This window comes from Myotis daubentonii, chromosome 17, assembly GCF_963259705.1.
Source record: "Myotis daubentonii chromosome 17, mMyoDau2.1, whole genome shotgun sequence".
Taxonomy (NCBI): domain Eukaryota; kingdom Metazoa; phylum Chordata; class Mammalia; order Chiroptera; family Vespertilionidae; genus Myotis; species Myotis daubentonii.
In genome coordinates this window covers 15,237,414-15,259,721 of record NC_081856.1, presented here as the reverse complement: position 1 = coordinate 15,259,721, position 22,308 = coordinate 15,237,414, and the positions used below count along the sequence as shown (strand labels likewise).

The following is a 22,308-nucleotide window of genomic DNA, read 5'->3' as shown; positions in this document are numbered from 1 at the left end:
CAGACTCTTTTGGTCTCTCGGCTGTCTTGTCACCCCTGGTTCGGCTCGATGATGGTGGGACCACTCAGTAAGTTACTTTGTACCCAGCATGGTCTAATGTTCCTCCCAGGAATGCCTCTGTGGTCCAGTGGTTGCACAGCCAGAGGACAGCTCCACTGACCCTGGATGAAGCTATAAAACAGAACTTTTGACTTTGCTCCTTCTCGCCCTGTCAGTCATCCAGCCGCTAGATGCTCATGGCCTTGAGGCTGAGTTTACCTCTTCAGGAAGTCTATTGAAATCCCTCCATGCCATCCACACATTTTAATCCTGTCTCCCAGTGTACTTAGGACCTCATAAGCTGGCAGATATTTTAGGGCAATAATTGATTCATTTTAATCCATCCCCAAATGACCTACTTAATTTCATAGAAGCTTCTCGGAGACATGAACACGGAGGAATGCTGGCCATTTGAGGCCAGTCATGCTTTCTGGCTTCCTTCCCATCACATGCCACGGGATGTGGCTAATACTTCACAGCTCTACTGTGCTTCTCATATATTGTCTCTTTCAAGCCTCATCATAATTATCTCCCAAATGAGAAACCAATACTTGGAAAGGATCAATGGTACATCCAAAGACACAGATAATTAGAGCCAGTAATGACCTGACATGAGAAATACAGCCTTAGTTATTAGGCAGGCTCTGCATATTTTGAACTATATGAGAAAATGTGTGTGTGTGTGTGTGTGTGCGTGCGCGCGCGTTGAAAAACAGCAGAAACTAAGGGAAGAGTGGGTGGGAGCAGTGCACTTACTTAATTCCACAACAGGGACAGTTGGCCTCATTTTGAGCTGAGTTAGCGATGTGTGGCCACAGTCTATCAGAATCCATAGCAGGCATGGTGAAACCACAGAGCACCCTTCAGTAGTTCCAAGGACATGCACATGTCACTTCCCTGGTTAGATACAAAAATAAATTTCCTAACCAAGACATTATTAAACATCCACATGTACTCCTGGTCATCTCTAGAGATTTTCGGAAGAGACTAAATTTAAAGTATGGGTTTTTCTGAAAGTGAGGCAATGGATTAGAAGGTCTCTCAAGGCTCTTTGAGCAGATAGGTTGGTCAGAGTGCTGTCTCTTCTTTATTTATTCATTTATGGTATGGACTTCTTGTATCAGGATGAGCTAAGGTACTCTAATGATAAGCAGTGCCTCCGTCTCAGTGGTCTGTGATAACAAGGACTCGTTTCTTGCACTTCCTATGTGTCCATCATAATTAGCTAGGGGCTCTGCTCGGTACCCTCCTTGCTCCAGGATACTGACTGATGGAGCCTCTGGGGAGGGGTCCCCTTAGCAGAGGGAAAGAGTCCTGTGCAGGGCCGTGCACTGGCAAGTGATTGCACAGGTCCAGAAGAGAGACCCTCCACTTTCCCTCGCAACTAATTGGCCAGCGTGTGTTGCTTGGCCCAGCAGAACCATGAGGGGACCGGGAGGTCCTGGAATATCTATGAATAGCACTAATGACTGCCACATGGCCTACCTATGCCAGGCCCTCGATGAGGTCCAGCGCTCAGTCTCTGCCCCCTGATCTGTACGTTCACACTGAAGAGCCAGACCATAGACAGGCAACTTCACTAACATGCACTAAAGTCTCTGATAAAGATTGCTCAGGAGCACACAGGAGGGGAGCCCTAACTCTTTCTTAAAGAGTCACAAGAGAACAACATTTGGGTGTGACCTGAGGGAAGAAGAGGCGCTGGCCAGGAAAAGGGCCTGCAGTGCTCCTAGTAGAGGGCACAGTGCAAAAGCCACACACAGCGCTCTTGAGGGATCATTTTAGAATTTAACTAGCTTGACTTTTGTCCTGCTTGATTATTTATGTATTATTTATATTATTCTGAGTATGTACTCAGCTATGCTTTTAATTGGCTTTTACTTAATGATGTCTGCTATTCATAAAAGCAAGTGGAAATAATTAATAATATATGTTTCATTCTGTAGACTCCTATAAGCAAGTGCAATCTAGAAAGGGAAGAAGGCAGAGAAGGGGAGAATGAAGAGAAGGAATAAGTTTTTACAGACGTGCCCAGTGCCCCCTCAGCTGTAATGCCTCCCCACGGTCTTGCTGGTGGAATACATAGTAATGTTTTACTCACTGATTTCTACGTTGCAATGGCAGGTTGCTTGCCCTCTTTTACCCTGTGACATGAATTTGTTTTTAAAACAGATGGCCTACGGGCTTAAATGGGCTAACATTTTGTTGGATAATGTGGTTCTCAACCACAATAATATAGCAATAGCTGTCACTTCTTGGATGTTTACTGAATGCCAGAGATGGTGATCAATGCTGTACATGCACTATAGTTTATATGCTTCAATATTCTAATGTTTAATAACCACTTGATCAGGAACTTATTCATTATGACCCCCCAAAAAATCTATAAGGTGAGTATTGTGGGTTCCCTCCCCCCTTTTTTACAAATAAAAAACCTGAGATGATTCAGAGATGGGAGTAAATTGGGAAGGCCATATGTTGAGATCATGTTTTCCCTGCCTCTCAGTGGATGTGAGCACTTCAGATGTTAAGATAAGGATTATGGCAATAGTAGCAATAAACCATGAGATATACGTGACAGGCATTGGCTGACATAGCTTCCACCAGAATAATGCCTAACAGTGAGGAATGAATAGACTGTTCTCTCAGATCACTGTTTGGACTCTTTCGGATTTTACCCTCAAATTCTGCATACCCCATGGTGGCAGCCAGACCTGTGGGAAGCTGTGGCCCTCACTCTTCCTTTCCCTGAAACCAGATCTCCTTGGGACGCCTGGCATAAAACCATCTGACTTTGTAATGTTTGACAATATAGGAGATAATGACATTCCCCTCATCTCAGATCTATTCTGCTGAAAATGGGCTGTTGTATTTATTACTCAATACATTTATTTAACAATTACCAGTTTGTTTTATAGAATGACTGGGGCTTTTCCATCAAAATACATTTTCTTTAAGAAAGATCGAAATCACCCTTTAATTTTCTATCTGCCGAAGTCACTGTAAGTGTCTTGTCATAGATTTCATTTTAGTAGAAAAGCAAAAAGAAGCTTTGGAGCCCAAGGGTTAAACACTTTCTCCTCCTTTGCTCCTGCTCAGTCACATTATCCCAGGGAGCCCTCATGAGCTGGAGGAGGGGCGGGGGGTGGGGAGAGAGCTGGTGTTTGTAGTACTTTAGTGACAAAAAGAGAGAGAAGTGGGAAAGAAAGTAGGGAAGAAGGGAGGGAGGGAGGGAGGGAGGGAGGGAAAAGAAGGGAAGAAAATCAATTCTCATTGAAAAACGATGAGACAAAAAGACAAAGGAAAATGAATTTTATTAGAAAATATACCAGGAAAAAATGTTTAAAGAAAATGCCCAAAGATGCCCAGTTTTCCCATTCTACATTCTGAAGTGAACAGTCACAGCTTTCTTTGCATGATGTGTTTAACTAAAAGATGTAAAAATGGAGTAAAACCAGAGCTGAAGAAACTAAAAGCCATAACAGTCATTCAGAAACGAAGCTCCACTGCCCTAAATCATCCTGACTTTCTCAGTGTCCATTGTGAAAACTGTCCCTTTACAAACCTCATTCTGTGCATCCCCCTCATGCCCCAAAGAAGTGACTGTATAATCAGGAAGCAACTGTCACCATCGCGGCCCAGCTGAAGCCCAGAGCCCTGTAATCCAGCAGCTGGGCCAACTCAGAAGGCCAACTGAGCAGGCTCTGCCTTCTCCTTGGTCGCTGACTTGGCTTCCAGGTGTCAGTCCCTCCTGTGCTAAGCCCTGGCACACACGAGGTCTCAGATTCTGATGGGACTGCTTCCCTAGTCTCACCATTCAGGAGCCCAAAACACAAAAGGCCCAGGGTCATGGTCATATTTGCCAATCCAAAGACAGTTGGACGCAACTGTTGTGGCTCAGCAGTTGAGTGTCGGTCCAAAAACCAAGAGGTCCCTGGTTCAGTGGGCTTGATCCCCAGTAGGGGGTGTGCAGGAGGCAGCCAATCAATGATGTTTCTCTCTCATCAATGTTTCTATCTTTCTATCCCTTTCCCTTCTTCTCTCTAAAACATCAATAAAATCTTATTTTTTAAAACAAGAACAAACAAACAAAATCATCTGGACAAGTGCTCTTGAGGAGAACCAAGGAATGGTGGAATTTCCCAAGCCCATCCGAGAACGTTGAGTCATGAAACATTCAGAACCAGGTTTCTGTCACTGGTGGTTATCTGAAAAGCCACAGGGCTTGGCTGTGACTTGGTAGAGTCTCCTGTGCGCATGCATTTGTAACATGATCAGTCCCTGTGTCCATTCACTTGGGCAGCTTCGGACTAACGCCTTGCACAGTGTGTGCACCTGGTGCCTGGGGATGAGGCTCCCCTTCTGCTTCCCTTCTTCGGGCTCCAAGTACCTTTCCCGTACAAGTCAGAGCTTCTCCTTTTCTGCTCCATGTTAGCCTCTTGCCCTGTGACTTGCTCTGTCTTCTTGTCATAGTGTTATGACCATATTTCATAATCTCACATGAGGATATCATGTGTCACTGTCTACTTTGTATTGTTATGCGTATCCGCAGTTCTGTAAATTAAATATGAGTGAGTGGTTATGGCCAGGAAAATCGATCTTTCAACAAATTAATATTTCAATGCCAGTTGTGTAGCTATTTCTCCATTTAATGTGTGCCTTGGCTTAGAAGTGGAAAACAGTGAATGTATCATTTTGGAAAACCTTAAATCAAAGTGAAGGCAAAGAAAGCAAGCCAAATATGCTGTCAGATATTAGAACTGAATGTTGGAGGGGATCTAACGCCTTAATTTGTGGAATCCGGGTTTGTTTTTTAAGAAAAACAGTGGCACCTTAATTTGATTTCTTTCCGGGCTATTTCATTTCCATAGTTTGGAAAGTAAAATGTTGACCTCTGGTTGCCAAGTAACATACAGGATGCCAAGGTAAATTTGAATTTCAGATAAGTAGCAATGTTTAGTATAAGCATGCCCCAAATATTGCATGGGACATGCTTATACTAAAAATTTATTTGTCATGCATCTGAAATTCAAATCCACTGGGCATACTATATTTTTATTTTCTAAATCTGATAACCCTACTATAAGGAGGTTGTGAGAAACAAAAGCAGTTTCTTGAGATAATGTAAATGAAATAATCAAGCATAATACCCAATATTCAATAAGTATTCGACTCTAATACTTATCCTCTAATATACTCTAACAAATTAGAGTATCACTTCCCCTTCCCTTGATTGGGAAGTCACAGGTAGTCAATGCTCACAGAAATTCTCTATTATTCAGAGAAATGCTTTCATTTTGAGAGCTTTAGCACCAAAGATATGTGACTTTTTTCCTTTTCTTTTAACCCTGGAGATGTCACGATTACTTGTTAAAATTTAGTTCTTTTAACATCTCTAGAAAATCACTTCTCTATTAAAGCAAACCATATTTTTAGAAAAGAAAAACTTTCGGTCACATCAATGTTTTACCTCCACACCAGATTATTCCAAAATTAAAATGTAGGCAAGCCCTGACGGGTGGCTTAGTCTGTTGGAGAGTTGTCCCATGCACCAAAAGTTGCGGTTTGGTTCCCAGTCAGGACATATGCCTAGGTTGCAGGTTTGATCCCTGGGAGGCAACCGATTGATAATTGATGTTTCTCTCTCCCATTGATCTCTCTCTCTCTCTCTCTCTCTCTCTCTCTCTCTCTCTCTCTCTCAGAATCAATTAATACATATTCTCGGGTGAGGATTTAAAAATGTAGGCACAAAATATTAAATGTTTTGACATTTTCACTATTTCATTGTACCTAAGAACAGCTTATTTGTCAGGTGAATGCATGTATTGTGTCTTCTCTATCTAATGAAGGATATTTTTATTGTCATTTGGAATAGTTCTAGGCTCTGAGCCAGCAAATTCATGACTAACAGTTTAAGAGAAGAGCAGGGGTTCCAGTGATGGGGCCAATTGAAAGTCAAGTTTAATCTTGCAAGTTCTGAAAACTGAATGGCTCTCTCCTCTGCTGGGAGGGGCATTAAACTTTCTAGAAGGCAGACTGTCAGTCAACATACATAAAAAAATCATACATTTGACTCTCAACTCCTTGGAATCAAGAATTAGGGACATATAGTAATACACACATAATAAGCACTTAGTAATTATTTGTGAACTGAGCTGCTTTTTAGTGAATTGAGGATATAATTTGATTACCCTAAATTAATCTATAAAAAAGCCTCTAAAGTTCATGTAATTTTATCCAACAACTCTATGAATTTATGCCAAGCAAAGAGATTTTTATATTCACAGACATATATGTTCAAGCATGTTTATCACAACATTCATTTTAGTAGTGCAAATGGAAAGCAACTTTAATATTGGCTATGGACTGAATTGTGCTTGCCTCCAAATTCACAGGTTGATGTCTTAACTCCAGATGTGATGGTATTTGGAGGTGGAGCCTTTGGGAAATAGTAGGTTTATATGAGGTCACAAGGGTGGGACCCTCATGATGGAATTAGTGGCCTTTTAAGAAGAGACACCAGAGCGTTTTGTCTCTCTCTCTCTCCTTCCCTGCCATGTGAGGACACAGCAAGATGGCACCATCTACTAGCCAGGAGACTCACCAGTCGCTGTTATGCTGGCACCCTGATCTCAAACTCCCAGCCCCCAGAACTGTAAGAAAATAAATTTCTGTTGTTTTAAGCCTCACAATCTATGATATTTTTTAATAGCAGACTAAGACTATATCAAAGAATAGGATATTGGTCAAATAAATGATGGTAAATCCACATGTAGATTACTGTGTAGTCATAATCATTCTTTAAAAGACTTAAAGTATAGGGAAGTTCTCATTAAATCTAAGTGAGAAAACAACCTACAAATTAGTACATATAGTACTATTTTTATTAAAGAAAGAATACCTATACATACACACATTATTTAAAAATACAAGGCCATACACCAAAATATGAATACATAATTGTCTCTGAGTGATTGAATTACAGGTTTGTTTGTGCTTTAATTTTTCTTTGTGCTTTCCCATATTTTGCAAGTTCTGGGTCTTGAATATATTTTACTTCTGTAATCAAAAAAATAAGTTCAAAGGTTTTTGTTGTTAATGAGCCAACACCCATTTTGGGGAGTGACATTGAAAATGAAGTGTCTGTGCAGGAGGCAGTGCCTCGGACCTGGTTGTCTTTCCCCACAATGGCTGGCAACTCCCAGCTGTGGCCAACAGCCTCTGATGTTGAGACAGAGTTCAGAGCTCCAGTAGCAACATGAACCCCGCCTAATGGCCTAATGGAAATGCTCTCTGTTTTCCTCTCTTTCTGCTTTTTATCTCATTGCTATTCACTTGCCAATTTTCCTGATATTTTTGCTCATTGGATGAAAAGGCTAGTAAGCTAAAAAAGAACCAGGAAATCTTTAACAAGATGGAACAGAAAGATATTTTAATGAGCTACAGAGACCTTTATGGAATGGAAATGAAATGGAGAGGAATATTTTAAACAGAAAATGAGTTGCTTCAGAGTTATGACTGGATTCTCTCCACCTCCCCCCAGACCTATTTTACATCCCCAATGTGCACTCACCCATTTACTTAATCTGTGCACAACCTGCAAATTTGTCTAGCCATCAAATATCTTGGCAATTACACCGCAAACTCAGAAACGGGCATGTGCCTTATCTTCTTTTGGCTCATTAACCAAGACTTTTGCCCTCATCTGTGTCTTCTTTTTGTCACACAGCTAGTGATGATAGGACACCTGTTAAGTGTGCTGCACCGTTATCACATGGAAGCATTGTTATAACTTACATTCGAAAGCCAGTCCCTGCATTTGCTTGATGATTTCCAACAAAATCTGCACCAGTTAGCAAGGCTGTGGCTGAAACCCTTTGAGGGACAGTTATGCTTGCTTGCTTGCATTGTCACATGCCATGTGGAGTGACCGTAACCCTGGAGAAATGGCTGAGTTACTAAACTTGGTGTGGCATGTTGGTGGCACAAGGATTCAGAGCAGACTCAGTCACAAGGAAACAGGCCAGAGATCCGAAGGCATGACTGGAAGACATACCGCTGAACACTGAACATGGCTTTGGCCCATTTGGGCAGAAGGAGATCAACATGATTCTTTAAGTAGCCGTTTAAAGCATAGTTTTATGGTGAGCACATAAATAATAATCCTAACAGTTCCTGCTGTCCAGAGAATCATCGATCAGCTGCCTCCTGCATGCCTCCTACCAGGGATCGAGCCTGCAACCCAGGCATGTGCCCTGACTGGGAATTGAACCGTGACCTCCTGGTTCATAGGTCGACGCTCAACCACTGAGCCACTCCTGCCAGGCTCTAGACTTTATTTAAATACCAAGATTATTTATCCTCAGAGAAAACTGAACCCATCTGGGAGGCATGAAAAACAGCTCAAAACTGTAGGAAACAGAACACCATCTCTTTCTTGAGGCAGTTGTCTCACACTGCATTTGAGAAACCACATTAAAAAACGGAGGTCATTTCTTCTCTTCCCATTCTGGGGCTTCTAGAAGTATCTCTGTTCTACCCTGTTCTCTGTGTGACTCTGTTCTCCTGATATTCTCACTTTTTAAGTCAGGAGGAAGTAAACATTAATTCCATGTATTGTTGACTAAATGTTAGGGTCAAAAACCTGTGTGATTGACAATGCTTTCGTTTACTGTGATGGTATGAGACTGAGTTATTCTTCACAAACAGGCTGATCAGGGAGTGTCAAAAATGGAATCGTCCCCGTTTCTGTCAATACTGCTTTCTAGTCTTGTTTCCTTGGTCTGAGTCCCTGCTACACTTATAATGTGCTCGGTATTAAGAAGGGCTAGATGAAGGAGTGATCATTTGGGGCTAGTTTAGAGAAAGACAAACACTTGACCGAGCAAACCCTCTAAGAACATGTACATGTACAACGTTCAAGCCCTGGGTTCTACCACAACACAAAATGAGCGACAGCCCTAGATGTCTCCATCGTCTGGTGGGACCAGCAGATGTAGAGAAATATCCAGGATATTATGTGGAATGTGAGCCATGCTGGAATGGGGGCATAAAGGAGCACCATGGGAAATTAATTATACCTGAGTTAAGACCTGAATTCATAATATTTTCTACCTGTGAAATAAAGGGGCAGGGAGGGAGAGGGAAATTCACACAAGAGAAGTTATAGAAAACAAGTAACATTGAAGCTGGGCCTGGAAGTATCATGATGAATTTGCCAGATAAAGAAGCAACAAAGATCGTTCATTGCTGGAAGAATAGCAAACCGTCTCTTACACCGTGTGTTATTCTTCAAAGAATTGAGGTGAATACCATTCCATTGGTCCATTTTTCTGTTTTTAAATTGCAAATGTTACTTTGGTCTTCAGCTCCAAGGTTTGGGGCATAGAGGAACCTGAAGGTTAAAAGCTGATCTTAATTGCAAACTGACAGGGAGGCCATTACCCTGATGAGCCACGGGGATTCTGCGTGTTTCTTTCCACTGAACTGCCTGCCATCCTAGGAAGCCTCACTGGGTACCATAACCCTCCCTTACCAAATTTCTCAGGGAGAAAAATTTTCATGAATTACAAAAATGTCCAGTGACTCCATCTCCTAAGAATATTTGGACCTTAAGAGCAAGGGGGCGCACAAAGAATTAACTTTTAATATGGTAACTTCAATCTTTAGTAACCAAGGGGAAATTTTGCTGCTGGCTCTGCAGATGCTGCTATTGTTATTGATGTTGTTTAATCCAGAGTTCCTCGCTGATGCTCCAAGACATCATCCCACATAAGCGAACCCCAGTTCTGTCTACTCATGAGAGAGACCCTATGCTATGCATTAGCAGCCAAACCTTCAGAATTGCCTAGACAGTCGGGGAGAGGTTGAGCTCATTTAGGGCTGGCTAGGCCCCCACGTACACTCATGGGCTTGCTTTGGATACATCTCTCCTTCCGGCTGTCCTTATTTTTAAGCAGTCAACCACCCATTCCAAACTTATTTCAATAAATTCTAAAATGGATGTCTAAAATAGCCTTTAAGGAACTCTAGATTACTTTGTGTTCGTTTCAAGTGAAATGTCAATTGAATGCTAAAACCATATTAAGAAAGAACAGAGTGTATAATGCTTATCTTAATGATTGATTAAATTTTACCTGTTGTGATTGGCCTTTTATTAATCCAGGAAAGTCTTACTGAGTGAATAATAAGGCAATAACTCACAATCTAATTCGTTTGTCCCGGTTTCTTCATAATTAACGTCAGTTTTTCCTTTCCAGTGAACAGTAAAATTTGAAGAAAAAAGCAATTAGCTCTATTTTTGATATTTTCCCTTTCAATGCTGACTCTCCAATGAGAAAACGGCTATGTTAAATCAGCTACAGGAGAGACAATATGTGAAGAGAGAAAGAATATAGCAGATCTATTTTTTCAGAACATCAGAATCATAGGTATCATCAAACTCAAAGTTGAACTTCTAAAAACTAGCCAACTTAGCCAATTTCTTAAAATTTTATTCTCCAGAAATTATTCAAATAACTCTCACCCGAAATAAACCACTTTGGACTAGAAATGATTGGGAAATCTCTTTTCAAAAGGGAATGGTCTTGCCCGGCCGGCATAGCTTAGTGGTTGAGCATCAGCCTATGAGCAGAGAGGTTACTGGTTTGATTCCCAGTCAGGGCACATGCCTGGGTTGTGGGCTCGATCCCCAGTGTGGGGTGTGCAGGAGATAGGCAATCAATGATTCTCTCTCATCATCGATGTTTTCATCTCTCCCTCTCGCTCTCCCTTCCTCTCTGAAATCAATAAAAATATTTTTTTTATAAAAAGGGAATGGTCTCTTTTACAAAAACAATGATGATGGCAGATGGAACTTCTCTGACCAGGAGGCCAAATTTCCGCAGCCATATCTCCTGACAAGGAAGCCTTCTCCCCACATCCATCCTTCTGTTGGGTTCCATACCAATCAGCGCTAGCAGATGGCTGCCAGGAGGAAGGAGTGGTACCCTGGTGGCTCTGGTGCCATGGTCAGAGGCTCACACTTGATTTATTTTTAAATATATTTTTATTGATTTCAGAGAGGAAGGGAAAGGGAAAGAGATATAGAAACATCAATTATGAGAGAGAGTCATCGATCAGCTGCCTCCTGCACGCCCCACACTGGGGATCAAGCCCACAACCTGAGCATATGCCCTAACTGGGAATCGAACTGTGAACTCCTGGTTCATAGGTTGATGCTCAACCACTGAGGCTCACACTTTAAAGAATAGTGCTATAATGATGGACTCGGTGGAAGGGAAAATGAATAGGAAAGAAGGCAAGAATAAGAAGAAAACACCTTGCCTTGTACATATATTGTCCTACTTTTTCAGAGAATGAGATGTTTCACTTGCAGGAAAGTCCTTATACTGTGTGTGTGTGTGTGTGTGTGTGTGTGTGTGTGTGTGTGTGTGTGTGTGTGTGTGTGTGTGTATGATGAGTGGTTCACTTATGAATGAGCATACAATAAATTGCACAGAAGACGAAAAACCATATTGGGCAGAATATAATTTTCTTTTAATTATTCACAGGGCATTTCAGAATCTTGCAATCCTCATTTTGAACATCATCGTATGTTAAACATGGAAGTATGTGCTGAGAGAGTTTCCCCTTTAACCAGTGTTACTGTGTTTTTAAAAATCATTCAGAGACAAGGCGAAGACAGATACTTCATATAAAAGGTAGCCGTTCGGCAGCTGATTTGAGCAAGGCCACTTGCTCAAGGGTAAATATTTTGTGCAGTGCACAGTGTAGCATTTACAGCAAGTGAGAGTAGTGCTCAATCCAAGTGTGAACACACCGTTTAACCTTTCTCAGCATCCAGGAGGTGTGAGATAATAAGGCTGACTCCTCTCAGGACAGCTGTAAGAAGCGAGCTAAGAAGAGAGAAAAACAGGTCATGGACCAATATGTCTCAGGACGTCTAGTAGAAAGTGTTCTGTGAGAACAGATCACTAGTTTCAGAAACTCAGAGCTCATGCCTGGTAAGCTGGATCTTTGCCATGGTGATCTTGTTGGTCTGGGGCCACTTTGGTTTACTAGCAACCAGCTGCCTAAAGACAGTCTCTTCTGAAGTCACCTGGCATCGGGGAGCGCCCAGGAGTTTAGCTAATTCATCTTTGCAGAACGGAAGAAGTGTTCACACAGTGAGATGTGTGTTCGCTGCTGACTCTTCTTACCCTTCAGAGGCCAAGAGGATGCCTGGGTTGGAGGTCATGGCGGCCACACAGGAAGTTGATTCTGTCTGCTACAGGATGTTTCCTTGGTTTTCCACAGAAGATTTGTTTTTCTTTCTTTCTTTCTGTTGGCCTTTGAGTTGTCTCTTTACTTGCTCCCAGGGGGCAGCTTTGTCTTAAGCTGCAGATCATTAGTTAGAAGATGCTACTCCTTAGCTAGAACCTGTGGACACTATAGTTTGACATTCTGTCAACCCAAACCCCAGACTTTACAAGTGACTGTGAGCCAAGCTTCCTTCGGGTCACAAGCTATGGTCATACAGCCAGTCTTGATCCTAACCTGCTGGGAGCAGCCCACAGGCTTCCAGGAAACATTTGGTCACATCGTGCTGGTCACTCTCTCCCCTTTGGACATTTAGACATGACAAGAAAGTATGACTAATAGAACTGAGATGCCTACTAGATAATGGATTTTTTCTAAAGATTTTAAACCATAAGGACTGATGAACTAAGGTAGTACTTAGAACCTCTTACCAGGTCCATATTGACAGTGACTGGGATGTTGATCCGTTGTTGATGATTCTGTCGACTTGGGGGAAGGAATAGGTTATGTTAGAGTGACTTCCATCTAATGACTATTTTTTCAACCTTGCTTGAGATTAAACATAAGGCATATTATCCTATATAATAAAAGGGTAAAATGTAAATAGACCTAATGGTAGAACAACCAAACAACCAATCAAAGCGTAATATGCTAATGATATGCTAAGGTGCTCAGCCACTCACTATGATGTGCACTGACCACCAGGGGGGCAGATGCTCTGGCCAGTAGGTTAGCTTGCTGCAATCGGGACTGAGGGAGATGGGCCGGATATGCCCTGGAGCCCTCCTACAGTCCCTCCCCAGCCCAGTCATGCACCAGTGGGGTCCCTCAGCCTGGCCTGCATCCTCTCGCAATCCGGGACCCCTTCAGGGGATGTCGGAGAGCCGGTTTCAGCCAGATTCTTCAGGCCACTCCCCTTGGGAGGGCGTCAGATGCAGGGCTCATGGCTGGTGAGCACTGCTGCATCAGTGTGAGCCTCTCCCGATCGGATTAGGCGTGAGTCTGTGGCAGGCACACTGGGGCCAGGATGAGCAGGAGCGGCAGGTAGGAGCTACAGGTGGCATTGGACTGCAGGTTTCAGCCTGATCCCTGCAGGCCATCCAGTGGGACCCCACCCATGCACAAATTCGTGCACTGGGCCTCTAGTTAAAAATAAGACATGTAAGAGCATTTTGTACCTGTCTAGGTCTGGGCTGACCACCTATTCTAGGTGCTCAATGTGTTGTCCCTGTCAAAACATATGTCACCATGGACTATTACCTACCTGAGACTTGCCTGTCTTCCCAACTGAAAAGTAAGCACTTGGAAAGCAGTAATGTTATCTTTGTATCTCAGGCACTCAGCACCCTGCCTGATTTGTTGAAGGCACTGAAGAAAGAATAGAATAGGTACATGAATGAATAAATAAATTATTCAGTAAGAGATAATGGGGAGGAAAAATACTAGTAGAGAGGAAAGGATAGAAGAGGGAACAAGAGAAAAAGAGGCTCTGCAAATACTAAGGTTATTGTTATTAAGTGTAGACAGATGTTATACTAAGAGCTCAAACTCCATTCATTTATTACCTTTAAGCCATGTGTTTTTATGGTGTATTTGGTTTCTAAATAAGTGAGATTTTAGCCAAATTGTGTCTCTTTATTTCTTTACCTTTGTCTTATATTACCTGTTTAAAATGCAAGTCATTTATACTGGAATTCTGGGTTTGGTTTTGAGGTGGAGGGTGGGGCATGGCTAATTGCCATACCTTCCTAGAAGGGCACTAAATGGGATATGTGAGAATCTCCCATTTTTGACCGAACTGGGGGAGCAGAACATAAAGCCCAGAGCACGGGCTCTGCCATCTGACTCGGTTCAGAATCTGCTGTCCCACTAAGCAGTGTGACCTTAACCAAGCTGTTTCTCAGAGTCATCATTTCCTCATCAGGAAAGTAGTGGGTAGGACAACAATGACGGTGTATAGGGCTGTTGGAGGGCTCAATGAATTCTTGTATGAAAGCATCCAGTACCATCCAGTACCAGGCACCGTGGACACACGTTCTAAAGGTAGCAGTAAAAAAAACATCCTTTCACAGGAAGGTGGTGGTTAGAATAGCGAGGAGGAGGAATGTTCTGAGCCCACCCTTCACAAAGCAGCCTGCGTTTGGAGCCGATGACTCTGAGGCACCTGCCACGAACACTGAACGCACCATGGAAATCATTTAAGAAGCCGAAGGGGTGGGCGGTTGGAGGGGGAAGCCTGACATTGAAGTGAACTAAATCTGTGCGGGTGGCTATTTCTGTCAGCCCAACCACAGTGGGTGTGTGATCGGCGTCTACTTTTGATCCAGCTCTTTTTATAGATGCTGGCTTTCCTTAAAGGCGACTCTCCTCCATCCTTTCATTGGCTGCTGAACTGACTTGGAAGATTGCTAATGGAGTATTTGTCATCTGCAATCTGGAATAGACAACATTTAGATTAGTAATCAGACACTCCTTTAAGATGTAAGAACAGTCTCATTATCAGCTGTAGCCTAGATTTGGCATGGTAGATAAAACACTTATGCTGATTCTAGGCTACTGCGGGTAATGAGACTGTTTTTACATCTGATAAGGGGGTATAGGGTTCACCTGTACCCAGACCGGCAGCTTCGGGGGAAACAAGAGCCAACATCAGTATACGCAGCGGCTACCCCCTTTGTTCTTAGGGTGAAAGCTTGACTTCAGCCATTTGAAACATCTCCCCATTATCATTACCCAAACTGGTTCAACTAGTCTCTAGCTTTTTAAAAATATATTTTTATTAATTTCAAAGAGGTAAGGAGAGGGAGAGATAGAATCATCAATGATGAGAGAGAATCATTGATTGGCTGCCTCTATGCCCCCACCGGGAATTAAGCCCACAACCTGGGCATGTGCCCTGACCAGGAATTGAACCCTAACCTTCTTGTTCATAGATCAATGCTCAACCACTGAGCCACGCCAGCCAGGCAGTCTCCTAGCTTTTAAAGAGCGCTTATCTGCAGTTACAGACTGATATGAAAGTAGGATGTCTGTGTCATTTGGTGCTTCTATAACAATATTTTTACAGAATTGCCTGAACATGTCTTACCTGTATTGTTATACAGAAGTTATTTTTAAGAGCCTGGATGGGACTATTACCATCCCAACACTTGACCACAGCATCTACAATGCAGTGCCAATGCCTGTGTGTGTAAATGCATGTCTCTCGGAGAAGAAAACTGGATGAGACTCGTGGCCATCGTCTCTGAATCTTCAGTACCAACATCCACACTGAGGTGGCGACCTCTTAAAAGGGGAAATAGGTGTCAGCCTGCTGGGGTGTACGTAGGGGGATACCCGACCATGTAGTGTACACAGCATCTCACAATTAACAAGATTTCCAGCAGTTTTGGGCGAAGGTCAGCCATTTTAGAAAAATATGCTCTTTTTTCTCCCTTGTTCTTCCCCCGCCCCCCCCCCCCCCCCAGCCAGGCAGGTGGTCCACACAGGCTTGTGATAATGAATTAGGCAGCTTGTACTGTACCAAGTGCATTTTCATTACTGCGAACAAAGCGGGCTGCAGGGGGAATTTGATAGGTGGCTTCTACTCAAAGGACAAGATGCATTTATCTGAGAGCAATTTAGTGGTTTATAATGGACAGCAGGGCCCCTTTGTCTCCTTGTCACACTCTTCCTGTGAGCATCACCATGATTCATGGGCAAAATTATAGTCACTTTCTACCATGCCGGCAGCTTCTCAACCTGTGATCTTCGCAATGTTAAGTAGCATCCAGAAGTGCAATACCATTTTTTAAAAAAACATACAATATTTTACATTGGTTCAAATTAGAATCGGTCACCAGGAAGTGACTTTTTGATTATTCCTGTGCTTTGCTATAGATGACTACTGAGGCTTTTACAAAGTACTTTGATTACAAGCAGTTGGAATCACATCATTTCCCAGCAAGATTTATTATTCTGCTCATGAAAGTCACTGTGTATCTTACCAAAAAATGGCAGTCATGTCTCATTTCCTCCAAGAATCTGTACAGCAGCCTCTACCCAGCCTTGGTAAAGGTCTCCCACGCAGAAAGAAAGATGAGGTTACAACGTAACGAGGTATTGCTAGGTCAGGGGTTCTCAAGCTTTCCTGTGTATCAGAGTCTCCGGAGACGTGATAAAGTCAGAGTCCAAGGTCCGTTTCTACCCCAGTGAGGCTAGCTTCTTTCATCTTTATGGTCTCTCCAGGTGCCGATGAACAATAGACCAGAACATTTTATTCTTTAGTTTGTTAAGGAGAGGAACAACCCTGAATCTTCTGGGAGCAGTAATGACACTGGGAATAGGCATAGGGTATATATGGTATGCGTGGTAGTAATTTACTAAACAGATTGCCTATCCTTTAATCGCCTGGTTTGCTCAGATGCCATCAAAATTGTTCTTAATAGGTGCCATTAAGATATATTGCGGAAATTGGACATGGCTGACTGAAGTTCAATTCACAGAAATGACAGCATTACCAAACTAAGGGGGTCCACGTGCCCGCACTCATCAAAGCTCAATAAGAAAGAAATTGGAGTTTGCAGCCAAGAAAGTAAGGGTTTCTTAGTTGAGGAAATGGTGCCATGTCCAGAGTCACAGGTGAGCTGGTATTCAAAGGCCTGGTTCCCTGATGGCTTTCAGGGGATGGATTATATAGCGGGACTAAGGGAGTTAGGGTCATGGTCTCTACTGATTGGTCAATGTTAGGGTAGGGGGTAGATGATCAGTGCATCTGGTCCTGATGTCAGCCATGGTGCCACTTAGTCTGGCTTCAGGAAGATGTGGTCGGTGGGGTAGCTGAAACAACTGAGGTCTAGATGTTATCTTTAGTTTGATTGAAACTCTGTCTTTGTGGTCAATAGGTTTTGTTACTAAAAGTATTTAATGCTGACCAGGGCTTCAGTATCCTGGGGGCTAAATGATTAAGAGTGTGATGTGCAAGGGAGAAGAAGGCAGGTGAGTCAGGGTGCTGGGTGAGGCCACTTTGAATCGAAAGAAAGAAGAAAAGATCATATTTAAAAAATTAAGTTTCTGCATGGTTATAACAGCGTCCCAGTAAATCACCCTGCAAGTTGATAGGTTGTTTAATCGTTTCCCCTGCTTAGAGAATATATAGGATAGAGAAACAATTTCCATGCATCCATACAGGACACAGTCCTTAATCTGCAATTCCAAACCTCAGCAACACTGGCAACTGAACGATTGCCCAAGTTTTGCACCAAAACTCATTTGACAACATAATTTGGTTTGAATTGATGTGAGGCTATGAATAACCTTCCTTTACTGTATAATTACACAATTTAGTATGAATATGGAAACATTTTGCTGCATAAATATTATTGATTTGGATTTCCTGTTGGCAGTGGTATGCTATATTCAGTACATGTACCCTATTGCCATTCCATCATTTAAAAAAAAAAACCTCTGAATTCTGAAATACATTTGGCCTTGAGATGTTTAGATATGAGGCTGTGGACCAAAATTATCTTATTCCATATTCACGATGGAGAACTGGGGACTTGTCAGCTACCTTGGCTCAGTCCCAAGAGTCATTACTGGTACAATTCAGCAAGATAGGATTCATTTATTGAAACCTAAAATGATCCACCCTTTTGCTTAAAGGACCATGACAATTGTTAATGCTCATTCTCCAGTGAACCTTGGATTCTCCTTACATTTTTCGGACAAAATGCCCTGCTTGAAACAAGAGTTTGTTTGGTATTTACGTCCCTATGCTACTCTCCACCAGATTCCAGCCAACACTTCTAGTCCCCTCTTTTTAAGTCTCTAAATGACCATTAATATACCGTGTAAAGTTATATCTGATTAATGTCAGAGATTTCTCTGAGCAAACTCGGCTGCAGTGGGCCTCGGCTTTGAGGACGTTAATTATTTAAATTTACATAATTTTACATATTAATCTAAACAGCTTTACAATTGTGCAGTATTTGAAATATTGTTGCAATTTTTTTGTTATGGTTGTTTGTGTTTATTTGTATGGTTAGGCGTACAAGACACCACAGTGATTTAAAATATATTTTATAATAGTAAAAAATCGTTTCCTCAAGGTATTTTATTATCATCTATAATATTTTATGAATCAAATGATGCTTGCTTCCAGTCAATTCCTAACATAAGTTTGGATTATAGTTGAGTTTGCAAAAAACTTTGGGTCTAAATGAACAACAATGTGTTTGCTTTCCAAGTAAGGACTATTAGTTGTGATTGCTAATATCTGGATTTTGCCAACTGTATTAAGTAATGACTGCTCCTTATGGGCAAAATCAATTGCCTGTTCTGCTTAAAATCTTGGCTCCAATTCTGAGTTGTTATGGGAAGAGGTTATACCTTCACAGCTTGTAAACATGCCTACTTAGCCAGTGTTTATTAATGCAAATTAGTTGCAGACAAATGTTCTCACTAGCAGTATCTAAAGAGAATGCAGATCCTGCCTGTGAAGTGTCCCAGAAGGTAGCCAGATTCAGTGTTTAGTTTCAACTATCATCATTGCCAACTTTCTGATAGCATGGAAGCTGCGGAGCCCTGCGTAATGAGCCATAGGTCAGGTCCTCAGCAGAGAGGAGGAAACACGTGGTTGGGGCTGGTAGGTGCTGTCGTGGAAGGCAACTTCGACACCTGCCCTTTCAGCATCAGGAAACAATGTGAGAAATGACTTCTCGTACAATGAGCAATCGAGCAAGCATTTGACTGTCCACTCTCAGAAGGACTTCCTGCTCAGAGTCAGAGTTCCGGGTGAGTCGTGCAGGTCAGTGCAAACAGCTAAAAAAACACACAAAAACAAAGGTTTACATTTGTAGTGTAGAAACTGTAGGTAGTTATTTCTTCTAAAATGAGAGCTCTTAACCTTTTTTGAAGGGTCAGGGGAGCCTCTGAGACATTGATGGGTATCTCGGACCCTTTTCCAGGAAAAATGAACAACTCTCTTCCAGACAGGACATTGCCCTCACTCCTCAACGGGCCCCTCAAGTTGAGAACTCTTTAAAGAATCTCTGAAGATTCTGTTCATCAGCTCGAATGAGTATATATTTTCAGTATCAATAGTCTGAAAATTCTTGTTTCTATATATGTGATCCAAGTCTGTAGCAGATAGAGGGCTGCCATTTTGAAAATCAGGAAAAGCCCTTATCTCTCTTATTGAGACCTGGTAGAGATACTTCTAAAATGCAGTAAGCATGTCACCAAAGGTGAGGACTTTGAAAAACCATGCTATGAATTAATAGTTACGTACCAATCAAGTGCTGAGATCTCTTCCAAGGAGAGGGGATCCAGACTACTGTGTGTCCTTGATCCTATGCCAAGACAGTTCTCCTCACCTGTCATCCATCCCCACCTCCACTTTCACACCCAACTACCAGCTGCTCTCCCCAGTGGTTACTTCTCCATCTCAGAACCAGCCCCTGGTCATTGGACACACAGGTACTTTGTGGTGTGGTGTCACAGACAGCCTCACATACCTTCCACCAATCTCTGGAAGAAATGCAAGCCACTCCCCACCCACCCCTGCTGTCCTTGTCCTGCTGTGATTGCATGCAGCCAACAGATGGCAACCAAAGTAATTGGTTGTCCTGGCGTCCGATTGCAACTCAGTACCAGGGCACAGAGTCAAGCTGAGCATCCCTGACAAAAGAACAACACAAGGAACCAAAAGTTCAACTAGAAATAGTTTTATCATATTATTATAGGATATTACATCTGTGTTCTAGCCAAAGAGTGTTTCTTCAGCCGAGGCATCTAAGAACATTATAACCTAAGATGTGGTTTTCATCTTGACATCAGGTTAGAAAATAAAGGATATACCCTTAAAATTTTCTTTATGGATAATCATTCCTAGTTTTAATCTTTTTAAAAATTAGTTACATATTCCAGCTATACCACTTGTTAAGATTAGATGATCCATTTTTCCTTTTTCTTTAAATTTTCCATTCAAGTGTCATTAGTGATAGGTCCTAGCTTTAGAATATATTGTGGGATTCACTGGATAAGTTTACCTCACCTACCTCCTGTACGGTTTTGTAGGTATCAGTCCATAATCATTCTGCCCTACCATGCTCTATAATTTCTTTTCTTATACTCACATCTTTCAACCTTATGGAAGAAAAGCTACCTGCCATCTGCCATCTCCCCCACTGGAATTTATTCAACAAATATTTATTGAGCACCAAATTGTGTGCCTACATTTCAAATTAGGCAGTAGAGGCACAAATGTCAATGAGGTACAGATCCTCATACTCACTTAAAAACTAGGACAGTGAGAGAATTGACAAACATATAAGAGATTTCAGTGCGGTGTGAAATTGCTATCATACAGTTAAATAGAGACACATAATGGAAACACATAAGAGGGGCACACAGCTCGTTAGGGATTAGAGAAGACTTCCCCCCTGGAGAAGACTTTCAAATGGATGAGTAGGAATTAAGCACAAAAGAGTGGGAAGTGCATTTCAAGCAGAAGGGATGGCCTTGAGTACAAAAAAATAATAATAATAAAATTGCATATGACCTGATAGAGCTGGGGCTTTGAGTTCATGGAATAGAGTGCCAATGGATGAGGCTGGAAAGATAAGCAGGGACCAAATGGAAAGGTTCCTTAAAACTGATCAAAGATTTGGACTTTGTCCTGAAGATAAAAGGGAGCCTTAGGAAAAACGGAAAGGATAATCAGTCATCAGTTCTAGCCGTACCACACAGTGCACTCTTAATTTGTTTTCCTGTTGTTTCATAGGGATCTTATCTCTCCAGCTAACCAGGAGAGGAACCACATCACACTGCTTGTGTACAATGCACTACACAGAGCAGGCATGCAACGAAGGCGTGCTGATGAATTGATTGGAAGAGTACAGCTACCTCTAGACCAGCGGTCGCCAACTGGTGGTCCGTGAGGTCTGAAAGGTTGGCAACCACTGCAGACAGCTATGCTTTGGTGCCAACTTAGCGAGTAGCCTTTCATAAATGCTCATCATCTTTAGGTTTCAGACTCTGCCTGTTCACAAAACAAAACATAGAACTTTCTTGTGAAGTCATGTTTTTCATTCTCTTCTACCTACATTTGTTAAATATTGAGACTCTTTGAGGCAGGGTAATAGTCAAATGGTAGATTAAATCAGATCACGTTGAAATCAGCATATTTGTATGCTATTTGACATTATCACACCAACCAGTTGCTATTTGTATTGACACTGACCCAAAAGAGCAAATAGGTTATCACTTTCTGAAACATAAGAGAACCAGATTTATGTCCAGGAGATAGAAGCAGGGACCTATGTGTTGAATACTAGAGATGTTGGAATGCCCAGGTCAAGATCCACCTTTCACCCTAACAAGATAATGCCTCAAAGTCTTTAATAAGAAATTTAGACCATTGACCCCGACTACAAAGTGAATATGGCAGGAAAAGACACCCTACTGAAGCTTTAGCAGTCACTCAGACCTAATATGAATACATTTAATGGAACAAATTCTTTTTAATGGAACAAATTCTCCCAGGGAGTAGATGAGAGGCCCACGACTTATGGCTGCTGAAATATAGGGATAGAGCAGAAAAAGGGACCCTCCTCACAGTGTGCTTGGCCAGCCCTGTATTCTCCTTTGAATGTTGCTACCAGAATTATAGCTAAAGAAAATCCCTTAGCCTCTCTTTAAATCCTAAGTCCCTACCTTAATTCTCTCCAGATCTTACATTTATCAGTTCTTCCAACTAAATAAAAGTGTTTTAGAATTTATGTGACATAAGTATTTTGCAGCAAAAGGGAAATGAATTCTAACTGTTCAATGGGCTATTGCATTCTGTGTATTGTAAGTTTATTTTAGGTATTTTATTTGATGCCGTGGATCTCTCACTGTTTTTAATCGACTTTTTTTCCCTCTTCTGAAGACATCTTCACTTTTCAGATCCGTTTTCTAACTGTGAGCTGAAATACTGTTGATTAC

The 22,308-nt window shown here is 42.0% G+C and overlaps 1 protein-coding gene across 1 annotated transcript in view; it reads left to right on the top strand.

Moving 5' to 3' along the window:
- The window catches only part of KCNB2 (potassium voltage-gated channel subfamily B member 2), a 341,085-nt gene that overhangs the window by 157,585 nt on the left and 161,192 nt on the right, over window positions 1-22,308 (top strand). The gene's annotated exons all lie outside the window — the stretch shown is intronic.